The following is a 20,483-nucleotide window of genomic DNA, read 5'->3' on the forward strand; positions in this document are numbered from 1 at the left end:
CTTGTAACAAATGACTCTGAGTGGCAAGAAGGGAGGGGATATTGTTAGAATATTCATGACTGGGAGAGACATGGTATCTCTGTCTGCTCTGAACTCTGAAATGAAACTGCTCTCTCTTGCTTGTGCTCTGCTTGTAACTTCTACCATTCTACTATTGGTATTGTACATTTATTCATCCATTATTATGTATATGAAGAAGTTAATGAATCCAGCTGAATCAGATATCTGTGTGTGCTTTCTGGGTTTGATTTTTCTGCAACAAACTCTGACCGGCATATTATCCTGCTAATTCAATAATAGTATTGGGAAACATGCTGCCAAGTCCAGAGATAACAATGAAACTTCAAGAGTTTCAACTCTGATAGTCTCCCTCGCTGCAGGTTTTCCAAAAAAGACTGAACAACTATTTGTCTGAGATGTTATGAAGACTCCTGCCTTAGGCAGAGGGCAGTAGTGAGTTTCAAAAAATTTTGGAACCTCTTCTATAGGTGTGGCCTGCTTTGTGGGAGTGGCTTGCCGGCCATGTGACTGGGTGGGAGTGGCTTGTCAGCCATGTGACCTGATGGGAGTGGCTTGGCAATCATGTGACCAGGTGGGAGCGGCCAAGATGATGTCACTGAATTCTTTGCCCCAATGAATGATCAACAAAAAGATATAAAAAAGGAAATTTATTATTTTGTGTACTTACTACTTAAATAAGATTAAAATAAGTACACAAAACAATAAAAGAGCTACTTATAGAAGGAAGATGACTGTCCTTGCCAATATTCAATACCACTGACTCCAATGAATGGCTTGCACAAAGAAGAGATACAGAAATGAACTTTCATTGCATGCACTGCATTAGGATGAAACCAGCACACAAAATAATAGAAAAGGAAGATTACTGTCCTTTTGTGTGCTGAGGTCACCCACTGACCACCTTGCTCCAATGAATGGCTTGCACAAAGAGATACAGAAAGGATGATTTTAATTGCACTACTATATTAAGGATGAAACCAGCACACACAGCAATAAAACAGCTACTTACAGAGGAAAGATAACTGTCCTAGTGGTCATACTCTATTGCCTCTTCATCCTGTTAAATAATACTAACTGCAGAAGAAATAAAACAATATTGGACTCAATTGTGGTTGTAAGCTGAGGATTACACTACAGGTAACAGAAGGGACCTCTGTTTTCACCCAACAATGTACAGTCTTTTCAGGAAAGATGTCCCCCAACAAAGAGGAAATATATAGTTTTTCATCTAAGAAGTTAGATCAAGAATGAATGTCATAGGTAGATTCACAGAGCAATGCAGATTTTTCCCCCCTAAAATTTATTCCTCAGTTCAAAAAACAGAAATATATGAATTAGGTTCAGTACTTAGCACAGACCATGTAGCTATTCAAGAGTTAGTGGTGTCATGGTTAGAGGCAATGGTAAAGCAAGATATGGATTTAAAACCAGTAATATTTGGTTGAGCATTTCAAAGGGAATACAATACATATTTAATTTTACACATTAACAGCTGCTGGAATTGTGTTTGCACAAATGGAAAAATAAAGATATGAAAATGAATAAATATTAGAATGTGCAGGAATGAATAAATTGACAATTAAAATCAAGAAGGCTTTAAATACTTTTTCATGTGAGATTTGTTTTATCAATTGCTAACTAACAGAAACAGAAATTAGAAATCTAAAAGTATGAAAGAAAACACCAATTATATAAGGAAAGGTCACTAAAAATAAAGAAATATTATTAGTACTTGATCATTATTAATGTGTAGATAACTGCGGGACATTACACACTCACACACACAAACTATGACAGTGCCAGGAAAACACAAAAAAATAACAATTTTCCCCAAAAGACTGCAGACGAAACCAATTTTTTTCCCTAAGCCTAAGGACAGGAAAGACAAAGCCACTGTAATAAAAACCAACAAGGCATTGTGGGAAATTATAAAGGACAATGCCAGGAAGCTCATAGAACCAGCAACCACCTCATAATTACCTGAACAACCAGGTATCACACAGAAAAACACAAAATCTGGCAAAGCTGCCTTGCACCAACCTGACCTGCCCATAGAACAGCAGCCACTTTGAGGCATATAAACCTGCACATTTAAAAGCAACATATTGCATCACAAATACAACATTTGCAAAAAGGAATAACATTTCTTGTAATAAACATATTCTATAAACAATAAATAAATAAAAATTCCCAAAAATATTTTTAAATATATTCTATAAATAATAAAAAAAATCCTTAAAAACCATTTTAAAAAATTCCATACACAATAAATTTAAATAAACTATTTTAAAAAATTCTATACTCAATACTTTTAAATAAAATGATTTAAAAAAATCTATAGACAATAAATAAAATATTCTTTTAAAAAAATTAAAAGCATAAAAGAAAAAAAAAACAGGTCACTTACCAGCAGGCAGAATCAGCAGCTCTCCGATGCAATGGATGCAGCAGGGAGCAGGCAGGTGATGAGGAAACAGGTAAGCTGGACTGAAGGGACAGGGGACAACTGGGTTAGCTAGGCCTGCCGCCTGGCAGGCTTAGCCAGCCAGGCGAGGCTGGGGACTGCAGGGGGTAGCAGGAAACCCCCTTTTGGCCATGCGGTGTACACCGCCGCCACTGCCCACCCCCTTTCGGTCGCGGGCTGGCATATGCTAGCTCCCCACCACCATTGCCATGCCCCTTTCGGCCACATGACGTATGCCAGCTCAGGCCTTCCCTTGCGAAAGCTGTGAGCTGCCGTATGCTAACCTCCTGCTGCCATCGTCCCCCCTGCACTTAATTGCTTACCTGAGGGAAGCACAAGCTGCTGGAAGGCGAAGTGAAGCGAAGCTGCTCGGGATGTTGGCCGTTGGCGCCGCACTTTTAAATGGGTGTTAGAGGCAGGCGGATCGACTCCAGCCCACTCACTGATTGGCTGGACTCCAGCCAATCAGTGAGTGTCGGGCTGGGCTAGTTTAGTGTGGACGGGCAGGGGAGCGAGCGAACTGTGACAGAACAGGTGGGGCGAGTGAGTAACAGGGCTGGGGCAGGCATTTCGGAACTTACTTCCGGGTCCACCGGTGGAACCTCTTCTAACCGGTACGGTAGATTTGACGAACCTCTTCTACTGAACCGGTTAGAACGGGCAAAAACCCACCTCTGGCAGACGGTTAATCTAGAAGGTCTCCACATTCTCTTCAACCCTATGTTGCTGCTTTCATGTTGAGCATCGAGGCACTTCTGGGTTGAGAGGATTAGCTGGTGACATCAGTGTAGTCCAGGAGATGACTAAATGGAGGCTCCTTTCATATCCCCATTAATGTGCCCACTGAAGTGGTGCCTATCTCTCTACTTGTGATTACTCACTTTTGAACTGCTCGGTCACCAAGAGCTGGGATGACAAGACCTTACCCCGTCATGCAGCAGCATTCAGGTTACCGAACATGGGCTTGCTGATTATCAACCTAGAGTCCTAACCACGTGACTCACTGTGTTCCTCCTCAGCTCTATGATTCTATGCTTCTATGTCATTCCTCCAAGAATTTTTCTTTTAAAAACCCTCTAAAAAGTCATAATAATTAGTGACCGTTGCCATATTTTGTCCATGGATTAATTACATAGCCTTTAAAATAAATTATTTTGTCAGTTCCAAATCTCCTAATTAGCTTAATTGAATTACCTTTGTTTCTAATATTTTGAGAGGAGAAATAAAATCCTTTTGATTTTTGCTTGTTATATTATACCTTGTTTATGTTTGCTGAAATTGCCTTTTTCTAAGGTTACAGATTAGAAAGTCCCCAACAATGATCTTTCGTGGTGAAATAATTCTTTTGGCTGCCTTATTCTGTACTTTTCCTAGTTCTGCTCCATCTTTTTTAAAAAGTGACTACCAAAGCTATACGGTGGGACCTTGGGTCACAAAGAGTTCTGATCATGACCAAATCAGATGCCGACCAAAAAATCCGCTAGATGTTTCACTCTGTTCATGAATATATTCTTGGGTGACGGCCAAACACAGCTGCAGCGATTTCCTCTTCCACACCTTTTTGTGTGTGTGTGCGCGCGCATGTGCAGTCAGTCTTGCTTCCGGTCACGACCAAATTGGATGCTGACCGAAGTCCTGGAACGGATTAGTGTAGTGACCGGAGGCCACACTGTATACAACACTCTAGATGCGGATTAGATTTGAGTTAGGGCTTTATAATTTTGATAGTCTTTCCAAATATTCTTTGGTATGTACTTTGCCCTTTTACAGCTACTGCACATTTACTCAGCTGTGTACCATGACCTGTATAAAAATATACACCCCAGCCAGAGGGAGAAAGAGGGAGAATGACCAAATTCTAATAAAGTATATTGTAAGCTTTTATTTTCATGTGTTTGTTTATTTATTAAAATGTATATACTGTCCAATTCCCAATCACTCTAAATAGTTCACAAATTAAAAATTAAAAATGTTTTGTTTATGATATGTTATTTCAGCAACATTGATTTTATGCTTGTATGCTGCTTAAGATGATACTATATGTTTTTTATGAAAACACTGCTAGATTTTCAGGGTGCAGATTCGTTCCACTATGTACTCATAAAGACTAGTTTCACCCAATGAAAAATAAAACCAACCAGTATTGGCCTCTTGTTGGTGATATGCACTGATACTAGAAGAAATAGCCATCCACAAGGCCTTTAGATGTTGGCTAGTGGCCACATTAATCAAATCTGGGTTTCATCCAATGGCTTCAATTACTTTCATCCAGCTTTTTTTCTGTTGTTTCTTGAACAGAAAATTGCAAAGTAGAACATTTCCAGGAAATTAATACATTTGGTTCCTTAATGAGTCTGTTGCCAAAAAGCCAGTGTATGAGAAGCTCCTGGATTTTGTTCTGTCTTCTTGATTTTGAGCACGAACTCCGTATAAACAGATTAACATTTTTGCTTGAGTAAATTAAAAAGTTGAAATGCCTTTTGACAGCAAATGCAATTTTAAAAGGGGCGAATTTACATTCCTCTATTTCAGAGTCGCATTTAATCTGTTTTATGCTTTCAATGGAATTTATGAATGTTTTCTAGCCATTTTAGAACCTGCATTAGAGCATAAGGGCAGGGCAAAATTTAAATAAATAAAATAAAGCAATATGTATCATAATAGCACTCTATTCTTCCTGGGTAGTAGTTTCTTACCCATTTTTTTAATTACAAGAAAGCTGTTTTTAATCCCTTCCAGTCGGGTTTCAGGCCTGGTTACTCCACCGAAACTGCTTTGGTCACGCTGACCGATGATCTCTGGTGGGCCAGGGATAGAGGACTTTCCTCTATCCTGGTGCTTCTTGACCTCTCAGTGGCCTTCGATACCATCGACCATGGTATCCTTCTGCGAAGACTGGGGGAGGTGGGAGTGGGAGGCACCATTTTACGGTGGTTCTCCTCTTACCTCTCAGACAGGTCACAGTCGGTGTTGGTTGAAGGACAGAGGTCGACCCCTAGACCCCTCAAATATAGGGTGCCGCAGGGCTTGGTCCTGTCCCCCCTCCTATTCAACATCTACATGAAGCCGCTGGGTGAGATCATTCGCCGGCACGGGATCATGTACCACCAATATGCGGACGATACTCAATTGTATCTGTCCGCCCCATGCCAACTCAGCGAAGCAGTGGAAGAGATGTGCCAGTGCCTGGAAGCTGTTAGGGTCTGGATGGGAGTAAACAAGTTGGCACTCAATCCAGACAAGACCGAGTGGCTTTTGATGTTTCCTCCCAAGGATAGACTGGATTTTCCATCTATTAGCCTGGGGGGTGAAAGCTTACACCCCTCAGAGAGGGCCCGCAACTTGGGTGTCCTCCTGGATCTGCAGCTGACTTTAGAACATCATTTGTCGGTTGTGACCAGGGGGGCTTTTGCCCAGGTTCGCCTGGTGCACCAGTTGCGACCCTATCTGGACTGGGAGGTACTTCAAATGGTCACTCATGCCCTCGTCACCTCTAGGCTTGATTACTGCAATGCGCTTTACATGGGGCTGCCCTTGAAGAGTGTTCGGAGACTGCAGTTGTCCAGAATGCAGCCGCGCGAGTGATATCGGGTGTACCTCGGTACACCCATGTTACACCTATCCTCCGCGAGCTGCACTGGCTCCCCATTAGTCTCCGGGCGCGCTACAAAGTGCTGGTGATTACCTTTAAAGCCCTACATGGCACTGGACCTGGATATCTGAGAGACCGTCTCCTGCTACACACCTCCCAATGTCCAATAAGAACCCACACGCTAGGCCTCCTCTGGGTGCCGTCGACCAGACAATGCCGACTGGCGATCACTCGGGGGAGAGCCTTCTCTGTAGCTGCTCCAGCTCTGTGGAACGAACTACCAGCAGAGATCCAGACCCTTCCCACCCTCGTGGCTTCCAAAAAGCCACCAAAATATGGCTGTTCCAACAGGCTTCGGGTTGCTGATTTTCAAATCAAGTTCAACCCCCAATTAAACCGAATGTATGTTGTGTTTTTTAAAATTGTTTGTATTGTTTGTATTCTCCCCCTGTGTGTATTTTATTTTCATTTCGTATTTGTAAGCCGCCCGGAGTCCCTCGGGATTGGGCAGCCTAGAAACCCATTAAATTGCGAATTGCGAAAAACACTGAAAATATGTATTCTTACCTTGACTTATATATCCTCACTTCTTCTAATTTTCTTTGAGAGGTTCCTTGTTTCCATCTTTGTGGTATGGATGGATGCATATGCTGTTTCAGTTACAACCACACTTGTATCTTGTAGATTGCTGCATTCCGTAGAAGTGCTAAGTGTTTATGTTTTGTATTTTTCATCACAATCATTACATCACATCAATGTCTAAATGAATGCCATTTTGTCTTCTTCAGAATTATATTTTTTATTCAAAGAAGGAAAAATAATATATGAAGCTACAAACAAAGAGTCCAGTTGCCAATGGGCTGGCAATAATTATCTCCTGCCATTTTTTTTACAGTCATTCAAGGGTGGGAACTAGATTGCTTTCTACAAACCAGTTGAGTATTAGTCTCCAATGGAAACCAGGCAGTCACTTCTATTGATGTAAAATGTTGGTTTTTTTCCTTTTCCCCTTTCCTTTGGATAGTACCCATGATGAAGAAACATGAAACCCAAATAATCTATCCTTCCCAGTTTGCAAATGGTTCTTTTTGGCTCTTTTGTCATGTGAATAATAGGCTGCTCAAATCTTCCTTCTCCTTTATTTCTTTTGTGTATTTTTTTTTTATATCTATTTTAAAACTGGAACTTTCAGGAGTCACCTCAGCTATCTGATTTGGAAAGAATGATATACATTTGGCCAATAACAAGTACATTAATTGCACATATGGGAAAGGGTGAGTTTATCTTTAGTGCCAGGAACAAATTGTATGAGGCCACAAGCCATTTCCATCTAGCAGAATCGTGGCCAAGTGAAGACTGATAATATTGCTGTGTAAAGGTACCATATTTTACAGAGTATAAGACACACTGGAATATAAGACGTACCAAGGTTTTGAAGAGGCAATTTTTTAAAAACGTAGGTAGGTAGATAGAGGGATAGAGAGGGAAAGAAAGAGAGAGAAATACTGTAGGTAGGTAGGGAGAGAGAGAGGGGTGTAGGTAGGTAGAGGGATAGAGAGAAATAGAAAGAGATAGAGAAATACAGTAGATACGTAGGGAGAGAGAAAGAAATACAGTAGATAGGTAGGGAGAGAGAGAGAGTAGGTAGGTAGGTAGACAGGGAGAGAGTGAAAGAGAAATACAGTAGGTAGGTAGGGAGATAGAGAGAGTAGGTAGGTAGGTAGGTAGGTAGGTAGGTAGATGTTTCCAGGTGTATTTATCCATGTGCTGGACAAAGAAATCACTGACAATCTGCAGCACCTAAGACCTTGTTTCTGCTGGCACAGCACTTGATCAATCTAATTGTCATCAATCACTTTAACTAAAGAGCTTTCCAAAGTGGGGGGAAGTTTTTGCATTCTGCAAACCTCCCAAAAATGGCCTGGTTTTTTTTTCAAAAAAAGAGGCATGAATAGCCTTGTGGGGGGGGCGCTTGCAGAGTGCTCCGAGGGGGGCGGCAAAACGAGCAAAAAAGGTCCATTTTTGCATGAAAACAGGGCAGATTTTTGTCACAAAAATTGCATGCATAGCCTTATGGAGGCTTATAGAGTGCTGCTGGGGACTGGGGGAGAGAAACGGCCAATTTTTTGCTCATTTCGGCCTCCCCAGCCTCCAGAAGATCTCTGAAAGCCTCCATAAGTCCATGCATGGCCATTTTGGTGAAGGGGTGGGGTTTCAGGAGGCAAAAAAATGCTGTATTCGATGTATAAGACGCACCCAGATTTTCAGCCTCTTTTTTGAGGAAAAAAGGTGTGTCTTAAACTCTGAAAAATATGGTAAATGATCCTTTTTCCAACAGGCCTTTCTCTTATGTTATCATGCGTTGGACTGTATCTTTCAACAGTAATTCTGCTTCCCTGAAAATAAGACCTATCCTGAAAATAAGCCCTAGCATGTTTTACATGTATGCCTAATATAAGTCCTACTCCAAAAATAAGTCCTCCTTAAGGGCCTGCTCAGCCGGCTGGCTGCCCATTCCATCTGGTTGTTTGTGGTGTCACAGCAATGAGGCGGGGGGTGGAGCTGCCTCATATGCCCCGCACCGGCTTACCTCAGGGCCCCCACAGCCAGACCATTAGTGTCCCAACATCTGCCTTGCAGCAAGAGCACCAGCAGCCATGTGCAGCAGGAACCCACATGGTCGCCAGCCCACTTCTGCTTGCTCCCAGCCACAGCGGAGCAAGAAGCTGAGCGGTGTGTTGGTGCCATGGCTGCGAGGCAGGTGTCAGAGTATAAGGGCCTGGCAGTGGGAGTGCTGAGGTAAGCTGGTGCAGGGTGCATGAGGCAGTTCTAACCCCTTGCCTTGCAGTGGCAGTGGCACTGGTATGTGTGAGGTCTCCTGGCCTGCTGTGAGCAAGCAGAAGAAGTGTTAGTTTAGTTTAGTTAGTTTAGTTTATTTGTCTTGTATGCCGCCCACTCCCGAAGGACTCCGGGCGGCTCACAATAAACAAGGGAATGGGGATAAATAGACAAAAACAACACTTTAAAATAGGCAACATTCACAGTTTCCGTGGGGCTGGATGTTTCACAAGCCCCCCGGCCTGCTGGAGCAGCCAGGACTTGGTGGCTTTGCGGAAGGCCGGGAGGGTAGTAAGGGTCCGGATCTCCACGGGGAGGTCATTCCAGAGGGCTGGAGCTGCAACAGAGAAGGCTCTCCCCCGGGGAGTTGCCAGCCGACATTGGCTGGCAGATGGAATCCGGAGGAGACCTAACCTGTGAGATCTAATCGGTCTATGGGAGGTAATCGGCAGGAGGCGGTCTCTCAGGTACCCAGGTCCAATGCCATGTAGGGCTTTATAGGTAATGACCAGCACCTTGAAGCGGTTCCGGAGACTAATGGGTAGCCAGTGCAGCTCGCAGAGGATAGGTGTGACGTGGATGTACCTGGGTGCACCCACAATCGCTCGCGCGGCTGCGTTCTGGACTAACTGAAGTCTTCGAACACTCTTCAAGGGCAGCCCCATGTAGAGCGTGTTACAGTAATAATTGTACTCCCGTACATGGGGAAAAACAAGACACGCCCCAAAAATAAGTCCTAGTGCTATTTTCCTCTCCAAAAACGAAGGTGCGTCTTATACTCCAAAAACACGGTAAGTAGGAGGCCCAGGTTATCTTTCCAGCCATCCTTTGTTGCAGTACTTCAAATATCTGCTAAAATCCCAAAACTAAGACAAGCCATAATAAATCACTATGGCTAGGTTAATTATATAATTTTATTTGGAATTTTAAAATTTGGGTTGCCCTCTTTTGTTTTTTGAAGATTCCCTTTTCCAAAACCATTATGGTGTTTAGAGATTTGGCTTAGTTTGTTGATTCAATGAAACGTTTTGTCAATTATTTGATTGCTATTAATGGTGCCATGAATCTTCTCTTGATGCCCCTTGACTAATGGCTCTGGCTGGGTGTGAAAGAACTCGCAGGAAAGGGGAAGGGAAATGGATCCATCAGGCCACACACTGTTGCACACAAAGGTGTGCCGTCCCAGGGAGCTGCTGAATGGTTTTATAATTATGGGATTGAATGAAGTTGCTATGCAAATTGCATGTTATGCTGTAAAAGAGTTAAATATCCCAAGTGGCACTCATCCATTAAGCAAAATGTCTCCTGGAGCTATCCAGTTAGGCTCTGAAAATCGCTCTCTTCTGTTATTCTTTTCTTTGTAGGCAGCCTACATGCTTTCCCCTTCTCATCATTGCTTTCCTACTCCTTGTCTGTGTAGTTACCGCTGCTCTTTTAATTTCTTCTCCCTTAACTTTCTCCCAGGGAGGAGAATGATGACGTGAAAGGATCCTTTGTATGTAGGAAAGCAAAGATGGTTCCATTGTTTCTCCTCTCTGTAGCTACTATTATCCATCCACAAAGAGGATGAAGTATCAGCTGCTTGGATGAAATGTCAGCACCACTGATCTATCACCAGGGGTGATTTATCACCCCCAGATTCACAGCATTGCTCCTGGATGAGAGTTGGCATAGGTGCTTAAGACATAAACAAAGCATTGGAAGCTTCAGTGAAAGAAAAAGCAGTCACAGGAGAGACAAATGTCTCTCCTGTTCTTTTTTGTAGTGCCCAGAAAGTGTAGACCACAGCAGCTGAAGTGTGGTTTTGAGCTATTTTGCAATTGGATATAAAACTTCAATAGACATTAACTTTTCTTTTTTAAAAAAATCTTCAGAAATTCAAGAAAAAGCCCCCAAAATTCTAGTCCTCCCCACTTTACACCATCACATTGGCCACTGAAGCAGAATTACAGCATTGGAAGGGACTTTGGAGGAGAAATAGTTGTCCAATCTCTTCTTTAAAATCTTCAGTGTTCACCTCCAAACCTTCAACTCCACCTCAAATGTGAAAAGCATCCTCACCCATCAAAAATTGCCCATCACAGATGTAAAATCCCATAATAATATCATATATAGCAGTGGTGGGTTGCACATTTTATTACCACTGGTTTGCCCTGTGTGCCTCTGCTTGCTTTTGGGGGCGCATGCACTCCTTTTGCGCATGCACCTGGCCTTCCGCGTATGCACTTTCTTGCACTCCCCTTTTGCGCATGCACATGACCTCAAAAATGTGCCTAAATGCCTCTGATAAATAGCAATTTTGATAAGGACTGGAAAAGAAATCTCAGGATTGCAGATAGTTTTGGCAAATAGGGTTGAGTGAGTAACAAGAGCAGAGTGCAGTTTTCCATGATGCTGAGATGTCCCTTCCGACTGTCCCAAAGATGCTTTTTTCAAGAGGCAACTGGACTTTCTAGTTTTTCTTTGAAGAAATTTAGCTTCTCATCCAATAAGCTTCTTCAGCTCTTGACTGGATGGTGGGGAATGGAAGGATTTATACTCCTCACAGACAGCTGTTCATTTGCATTCTTATAGCGAGTGAAACAGAGTTCTCTGTTTCACACATACATCCTTCCCATTCATTAGAGGGAAGGGAACCTTTTCCTGTATCCCTCCATGACTCTGCTGTCGGTTATTAATTTATACGTTGCTCTGAGGTATGGTTTGAATAAGTCACAATTCGTTGGGATCACAAATTATTTTAAGTCATAAATCAAAGTTTACAAATTACAGAGGTGGGTTTTGTAAAGCACATCATATTAAAACCGAACACACCATAAGCTAGCGTAATATGACCTCTCTACAGAATGAATCCTTAATAAGACACTGGAAAATCAGTTTACAGTATTTAACAGACATTCTGCAAAAATATTTCTCTGATTATGTGGCACCTCATTAGCATGTATTTCTTAAAGATTGTTCCCAGGAATCCCTGTGTAGTTGACTTCCCAAATGCAGGTTCTTACCCTGACCCACACACTGCCATGTGAAGTGTGTGGGTCAGGGTGTGAATTGTGTTCACTACGAAGATGGATTCTGTTTGTATAACATTGGGTGTGTTCAGCAGCCTCTCCATGACTCAGCCTCTGCTCTGTCTCTGATTCCTTCATTAAACAGAAGAGTCAGCAGCCCCGGATAATTTCCTCACCCTTGAACGACTTTTAGCAACTGCTCATGGGAAGACCCAGCCCAGTGGAAATATTCTGCAAAGGAACACAGCAACTCTGTACATCTGCCATCTCCAAGCCACAAACACAACCTTCATTTGGCCCCAAGACTTGGGACCATGTGTCTTCAGTTCAGTTTCTGTTATAAAACATTTGAAAATCTGCAAAGCTGACTAGAGCCACAGAAATGTTGATGTTCTCTTTTCTGGCGGATGACTAATCCTGGGAAATTGTGCTGAGCAGGCAAAAGTATAATCACTAGTGAGCCAATTCCAATTGCGATAAAAAACACACCAGATCATATTTCAAAGAATTCTGTCTCGTGAAAAGTTCTATGCCTTTCAGAAAGTGCTATTTAAAGGGAATCTTTATAAATGCTTCAATCTTGCTTGCGCATTTTGGCCAAAGAGACAAAGTTCCCCCAAGAGCCCAGTTTTCTGACTTCGTACCAGCTGCCTAGATAGCCTGGCTTTTAATACTGTAATGTTTCAAGGAAGGATTCAATTGGTGCCTCTTTACTGGATAAAAGGTTGTCAAAATAGTCTATAGCAGAGTGCTTTTAAACCTGGGTAAATTATACAAAATTGGGTAAGAGAGGTTTTCTTTTGGGTAACAGGAACCCATTACCCAATTGTGACAGGGACTTTTTACCCACATTGGGTAAAAAGACTTTATGATCAGGAGTTTTGTATAATGTTAATAGCACTTTATAATGCCTTGGTAAGGCCACACTTGGAATACTGCGTCCAGTTTTGGTTGCCAGGATGTAGAAAAGATGTGGAGACTCTAGAAAGAGTGCAGAGAAGAGCAACAAAGATGATTAGGGGACTGGAGGCAAAAACATATGAAGAACAGTTGCAGGAACTGGATATGTCTAGTTTGATGAAAAGAAGGACATGATAGCAGTGTTCCAATATCTCAGGGGTTGCCACAAAGAAGAGGGAGTCAAACTATTTCCCAAGGCACCTGAGGGTAGAACAAGAAGCAATGGGTGGAAACTAATCAAAGAGAGAAGCAACTTAGAAGTGAAGAGAAATTTCCTGACAGTTAGAACAATCAATAAGTGGAACAACTTGCCTCCAGAAGTTGTGAATGCCCCAACACTGGAAGTCTTTAAGGAGAGGTTGGATAGCCATTTGTCTGAAACAGTATAGGGTTTCCTGCCTAGGCAGGGGGTTGGACTAGAAGACCTCCAAGGTCCCTTCCAACTCTGCTATTTTGTTTTCTCTTTAATGAAGAGCAACTGCTCATTGTTTGCCTTGAATCCAACCAATTCAAGCAAAAGGATATAAGAGGTAAAGTTTTTAGTCTCTCATATGAGATTGCCTGAAGAAACAAAATTGAGGAACTCCCTTCTCCCTAGCTTCAGTTCTTATGTCAGTCATGTATGCTTCCAGTATGCTGCGTGTATGTACTTGAAGTGGTACAGTCCAAGAAAGCCTTTACCATCATATTGCACTAATTATGTACACTGCCCTTCTAGCTGATGGTACCACCAGCCCTTTTCCATTCTCTGGGGTGGGTGCACCCTGTACATACTCTTATCCTGGCCCCTTTCCAGTGTTTGCTGTGCCAGCTTCCCATCAAAGAAAAGCATCCATTGTCTTTCACAGCTGCCCATTCATATTCATCCTTCTTCCTCTATCAATGGGCCATTAGAGGAACTTGCCCTTCTGGAAGCAGGTTAACCCTTCAAACCCCAGTATGTGTCCCCAACCAGTGTGGATAAAGCCTCTTTTGACACATAGAGGGTCTTGCTTAAGGGAATCATAGATCTTTTGTGAAAAAGATGACTGCAGAAAATGTGGAATAGTAGCTGCAAAATGGTTACACTTCCTCTGAAGATCTTGAAAGCAACAGGCAGATCAACGAGCATAACTCTAATCAAAACAGAATAGCAAGAATAGTAGCAACAGCCCTTAGACCTATATGCTGCTTCATAGGGCTTTACGGATGTACAGAGTCAGTGTATTGCCCTCAACAATCTGGGTCTCATTTTACCGACCTTGGAAAGATGGAAGGCTGAGTTAATCTTGAGCCCGTCAGGATTGAACTCCTGGCAGAGGGAATGCAAACTTAGCCTGCAATACTGAATTCTAACCACTGCACCACCATGGCAGATGTAAAATCCTTGCTCCAACTTTAAACTGGATCAAGAATAAGAAAGTGCCTGGATTCACACACCATATGCAGCTTAAAATTCTGTACAATGCAGAATCTGCTAAATAACATTGAACAGATGGCTATCCAGCGTCTGTTTGGAAATCTCTAGTGAGGGAAGTTGTAATATGAATAGCTTATAAGTGAAATATAAATACAAATATACTTCATGGAAGTAACCTATTCTTCCAGTTGACAAGTCTTAATTTTCCCAGAGGTATATAACTTGTTTCTCTCTTTATTGTTTTATTTTTATTATGTAAAGTGCCCAGAGTCAGTTGAAGTCAGGCATTATTTAAATCTATGTAATAAACAAACAAACCAGAATTTGTTCCTCTAACCCAATGGGGTCAAACTCGTATCGTTACAGTGTCATCATGTGACATACCACAACTTCCCCCGCCATTTGCTAAACCAGATGTGGGCGTGGCCAGCGCATGACCCAGAGGTGGGTTCCTACTGGTTCGTACCGGTTCGGCTGAGTAGGTAGTAACTTAGCTGGCCACACCTGCAAATTGGTTCTATCGGCAGTGCCCTAGGCGCTGCCATCTTGTTTTTTGCTTTTGCGCATGCACAAAAGCATTTTTAACCTGCTGTGCATGTGCGCATAGTGCGTATAGTGTGCATCAAGCGCGCGCCCAAAGCACGTCCCTTCTACTGGCAGTAGAAGCTGGAACCGACCTCTGGTGTGACCCATCTGGGCCACGGTCCTCGAGCTTGACAACCCTGCTCTAACCTGTTGACTCTGTTCCTACCTCTGGGCTTCAGAGAAGAAGTCTACTTCTTCCTTTCCTACAAAACTCTTTATAAAGTTGAAAACTGCTTTTATGTGGTCATTGTCTTCTTCTTTTCTTTTTTTGCAGGTTAGACATATATAGAATTTGGTTTCCTTCAACCTCTGGGTAGACTTGGTCCTTTTCCCCAACTCAGTTTGTTGAGTCCTTTAAGACTGTGCTGCCTAAAACCAGACACTGCATTCTAAGAAGGTCCTGATTGAGATAGTATAGAACATGGCTGAGTCCTCCTGCAGCAATCAGGGCTGGAAATGAACAAATTTCTTTTGGCTCTGCTGTGACATTTGCTGGAGAGAACAACTAAAAAGACAAGACAAGAATTCCCACTACTTTTGCCTTCAAAGGAGAACTCTGCACACATTTAACTAAGCCGTAAACTTCTTATTTTCTTTCCCTATTCTTTGATGTAGAAGAGGGGGAAAAAGACTTTTCTGAGAAAGCAGACCAGATTGCAGCTGGGCATTGTTTACATGGTGGCTACCAACCTGTTGCTTAGTATGAGAAACTGGGGTCAAAATGAGACTTTTGTGATCTGGAGTTTATACTCATGTTAATACAGCTGTGCAGAAATGAATGAATAAATGAATGAATAAATATGCAGCTGTTTACAGATTCAAAATAAGAAAACAGTAAATGTGGAAGGTGGACACCTCCTTTGACAGAAATAAGATCTTCCAAACATTTCCCTATAGCCGGCTGGATATGTTTTCATTTTATTTATTTGTTGATTTGTTTATATTCTGCCCTTATTTTTACTCTGCCTTTTGGAATAAAAAAATGTACTCACCACCCTTTCTTGCAGAAATGTTCTAATTCTGAAATACTCTCTTTTTGCATGCTCTACATGTTTCATATTTTCAAGACTATTCAAATTTGGAGATTGTGATGGCCATTCTAAACCAGTGTCTTTTTTCCTGTAAGAAAAGTCACTTGGAAGAATGCTTAAAACTTTAAATTACTGAAATACCAAAACTCTTTTCCGCAATTTTGACAAAAATAAACAGAATTCTAATCAAAAGTGAGAAAAGGTGCTAATCACCCAATTTGGAAAATGAAGTGCAATTTCTGCTGGAAATTGTGCAGTCAAGATTTTGCTTTCCAGGAGACCAATATGAAATGCATGGGTTTGTTGATATAGGGAAAGCATATGATAAAGCAAATAGGCTTAATTTATGATTATTTTTTTTTTGCCTAAGTGTGGAACAGAAGATTGGCTGCTAAATGTGAGGAGCACGGTATATGATGGAAGTAAAACATATAAGAATAAATAGAATTTTTAGTAAATGGTTCAACATTGAGTAAGGAGTAAGATAAGCACATGTGTTATCCTCCTTTATTAAAAAGTATATAAGGAATGCTTATGATAATAGTAGTTTGGCTAGACATGTGTGATGAAAGTCCAACTGTAGAATACTAAGAGGACAATAATGTTTCAACAACCAACGTTAATTGTGCTTGATAGGTAAATAACATGACCAGTTGTAAGTTGTATGTGAATATTGAAAAACTAGAGCAAGTAGATTAATGTACACTGGATATAATATTTGCTAAAGATGGAAAGATGGAAAAGTGGATGGAGAACCTTCAAAGTGCTGTGGTCTATTGTGAAGAATAAATGTTTGTCAGAAGAAGCAAAAATGTCTATCCTTAAGAGAATTCTTCTGTCCCCTCCATTATATGGAAGAGAGAATTCGGGATGTTGAAAGAAACATAAAAGCAAAGTGAAAAAATCCGAATAGGATATTTAAGAAGCGTGGGGCGTAAAACAGGAAGAAATAGGGTCAGGAATGAAAGGGTGCAGCATGATCTCATCTAAAAGAGAGTATTCATCCTCTCTGAACTGTCAATTTACTGAGCTTTTCTTTTAGACTATGTTCACATGTCACACTTATTACTCATGGTCAGTTGAACATGCTTTTAACCGAGGTCAACTGAGCTGGGTCCTTGTGCTAGAAACGAAATGGTCCTATAAACTAACCCAAAGCCAATGTAATTATTTTTATGCTGCCAATGTTATACCCCCTGGGTATAGGAAAATATTGTGAACTCAGAATATTATTATCTGAAAACTTGAAAGCTAGATTTCCTGTTCATCTTGTGAGCAAGAAAAAGAAGGAAACTTTGCCCTTCCAAAGTCAGATAAATTGGATCCCACAAACAAAAGGAGCCAGTTGTCTAAATTGTAACTGAATCCCTTTCCTTTGTAATAACATTTAATTAGGAAAGCTCCATGAAAACCTTGGATTCGTGTGTGACAGCAGATGAGGAACTGAGAAATATTATCTTGCTGATGCTACAGTGTTAAGATAGGTTGTCTTGTATATAACTAGTACAGAGTCTCCTTAGCTTCCAAGGCCAAACAAATCTTTACTTTTTTTATAATTGTATTATTAAGATTTCTATGCCACTCCATTCCACACTGGGTCTGAGTGTCTTAGCTCAAGAAGGTAAGGAGCAGAGGGCCTGAATTAAATCTGGATGGAAGACTGCCATTAAAGAGCAGGGCTGTAGCCTTGGTGGGGAAGCCCCAAAACATTGCTTGAATGAAAGCACCGGGGAACTATTTTCAAAGTGCGTATTGTCAAGGGTACGGTTTTCCCAGCTGCAATGTATGGCTGTGAAAGTTGGACCATAAGAAAGGATGGGCGCCAAAGAATTGAGGTCTTTGAACTATGGTGCTGGAGAAGACTCCTGTGAGTCCCTTGGACTGCAAGGCAAGTCCTAGAGGAGATCAACCCTGACTGCTCTTTAGAAGGCCAGATCCTGAAGATACTTTGGCCACCTAATGAGAAGGAAGAACTCAATGGAGAAGAGCGTAATGCTGGGAAAAATTGAGGGCAAAAGAAAAACAGGATGACAGAGAATGAGGTGGCTGGATGGAGTCACCGAAGCAGTAGACGTGAGCTTAAATGGACTCCAGAGGATAGTAGAAGGCCTGGAAGAATGTTGTCTATGGGGTCGTGATGGGTCGGACACAACTTCGCAACTAACAACAAAAAGAAATACTATGGCACTGTTTGTGAAGCTAACAGAGCTCAGCTTGAAGACTAGTCTAAAGCAGTGGCTCCCAAACTTTTGGCTGTCATGGACCAGTTCCATGGAGAAAGGTTTTTCCATGGACTGGAGGGGGCGTGGTTCCTGCATCCCATGGATGTGGCTTTGCTTGTTTGTGCAGCCTGGTTGCTGGCATGCCTCAGACCAATGCCAATCTGCACACCAGGGGTTGGGGACCCCTGGTCTAAAGGATGCAAAATAGAGGAGCAGTTAGACTAGAAGACATCCAAGGTCCCTTCCGACACTGTTATTCTGTGTCATGGAGACAGGAATGCTTTTTTTTTTTTACTCAGGAACTCAAGATAAGGAGAGTACTGTCCCACAACAGCAGATGTGGCAGGCCAAACTAGTATTCAGTGTGAGGGCTTGGGGGTTTTGTGCCTTTGAGTACATCTTTCTTCTGCCAGCTATAACAAATGAGTTAATACAGTTTTCTTGGCAGTGTTTTCGGAAGTGGTTTGCCCTTGCCTTCTTCCTAGAGCTGAGAGTGCTGACTCAAGGTCAGCCTGCTAGCTTTGTGCCTAAATTGGGATTAGAAGTGAAGTTTCTACACTACTACTAGTCCAGTGCCCTGACAATAAACCAAACCAGCCATAACTCAATAATTGGCTGGCTTCATCTCAAATGCTGAACCATAAAACACTGCAAACCACAAGGGATGCATTCATAAGACTTCCTAAACCACAATCTGATATGTTTGTAACCTACTTTGCGGCATAAACACAGGCAGGCAAGAAATATCTGGAGCCAACATGTATCTGATTTAGTCTATGATCAGGTTCTCATCTCTCCCTCACTGCAGCCCCCCATCCTGGGGCTTTAACATGCATCCCCCTCCTGTTGGGTTTCAGTGCCATCTGCTGTTGCCCGCAGTCATCTTTTTTTGAACTAGAGGTCCTCCCCGCCAAGAGCTGATTCACAGCTGGTCCACACGTACATATGTTAGTTCATTTATCTCTGGGTATAATGTAATGGGCAGAAAGAAGTCTTCCTCTTCCAGAAATTATATTTACTGTAACATCAGTAAGTAAGTAAGTAAGTAAGTAAGTAAGTAAGTAAGTAAGTAAGTAAGTTAGTAAGTAAGTAAGTAAGACCCTTATTACGGTCAAAGACCAGCAATATACATTTGTCTTTACACTATATTAAAAATACTAACATTAAAATATAATGTTTTACATTAAAAGTGGATAATAACATTATGGTCCAAAGATTGTTAAAGGTATGTCCAGATAATTGATACAAGATGGTACTATACTGTAGCCAATTTTTTTCTTATGGACATTGCAGCAGCACAGAACTTTGCCATTGCATACGTGGTAGCCGGGTTAGTGTCCTGGAGGAGGAAGCCTAGATAAAAATTGTCTGCCCTCCCTGGCAATCTCTCTAATAAGGGGAGAATATATGCAGACCTACAAGCTCTGTATAGCTCGCAGTGTAATAGTACATGTGAATTATCTTCCACTTCTCCTTTACCACATATACAAACGCGTTCGGCTATAGGTGTTCTTTTATACCTGCCCTGGAGGAGTGCGGAGGGAAGAATGTTAAATCTGGCTCTGAAGAAAGCTATTCTTTGTTTTGGAGAGATCAGGTCATTCAGATATCTTGCCGATTCCCACACACCCTGTTTTATTCTGTCCCTACTGTAACATCAGAGAGCTGCTTCTGACATTTTAGCTGCTTCTGACATTTTTTTAACCTCTGGGTTAAAATGTCATTTCCAGACAGAATGACATTTTAACCCAGAGGGGTGTCAAACTTGGCAACTTTAAGACTTGTGGACTTCACCTCCCAGAATTCCACAACCAGCATGGCTACCTGGGAAATTCTGGAACTGAAGTCTACAAGTCTTAATATTGCTAAGAATGGACACCTCTGCTTTAGCCAGTCTGATCCTATTCTAACTTTTCCTGCCTTAGTCAGTCTAGCAAATCTTGTTTACCTTTAGCACGAATTTTATGAATGGCCTCTAAAGCAGGACCCTCACTAGCCAGATCTTAGCTTATGAAATGATTAAATCTTCTGTCATATAAATAAAGAAAAAAAAGTACTTTCCAAACATTTAAAATTGTGGTTATCCCCCCCCTTTCTCTTAGTCACACATAGGTTTTGTTTCTACAACAGCCTAAATCAAAATTTGTTTTGCTTTTTTGGGGGTCTTAATATGTTAAGTGACTCAAAATTGTGCGGTTGGTTGATTGAGTGCATTTATGAAGTAGTGTGTTGCATGAACCCTTCAAATTATAAACCATTGTTAAATAAATCATGGCTGAAAATGTTGTATAAACAGGGCCACACATTTCTCCATATCCTGCTGTGCTGCCTCATTGTGGTGAGGGTGTGTGTGCATTTCT

The sequence above is a fragment of the Thamnophis elegans genome, chromosome 4 (assembly GCF_009769535.1).
Source record: "Thamnophis elegans isolate rThaEle1 chromosome 4, rThaEle1.pri, whole genome shotgun sequence".
NCBI classification, from domain to species: domain Eukaryota; kingdom Metazoa; phylum Chordata; class Lepidosauria; order Squamata; family Colubridae; genus Thamnophis; species Thamnophis elegans.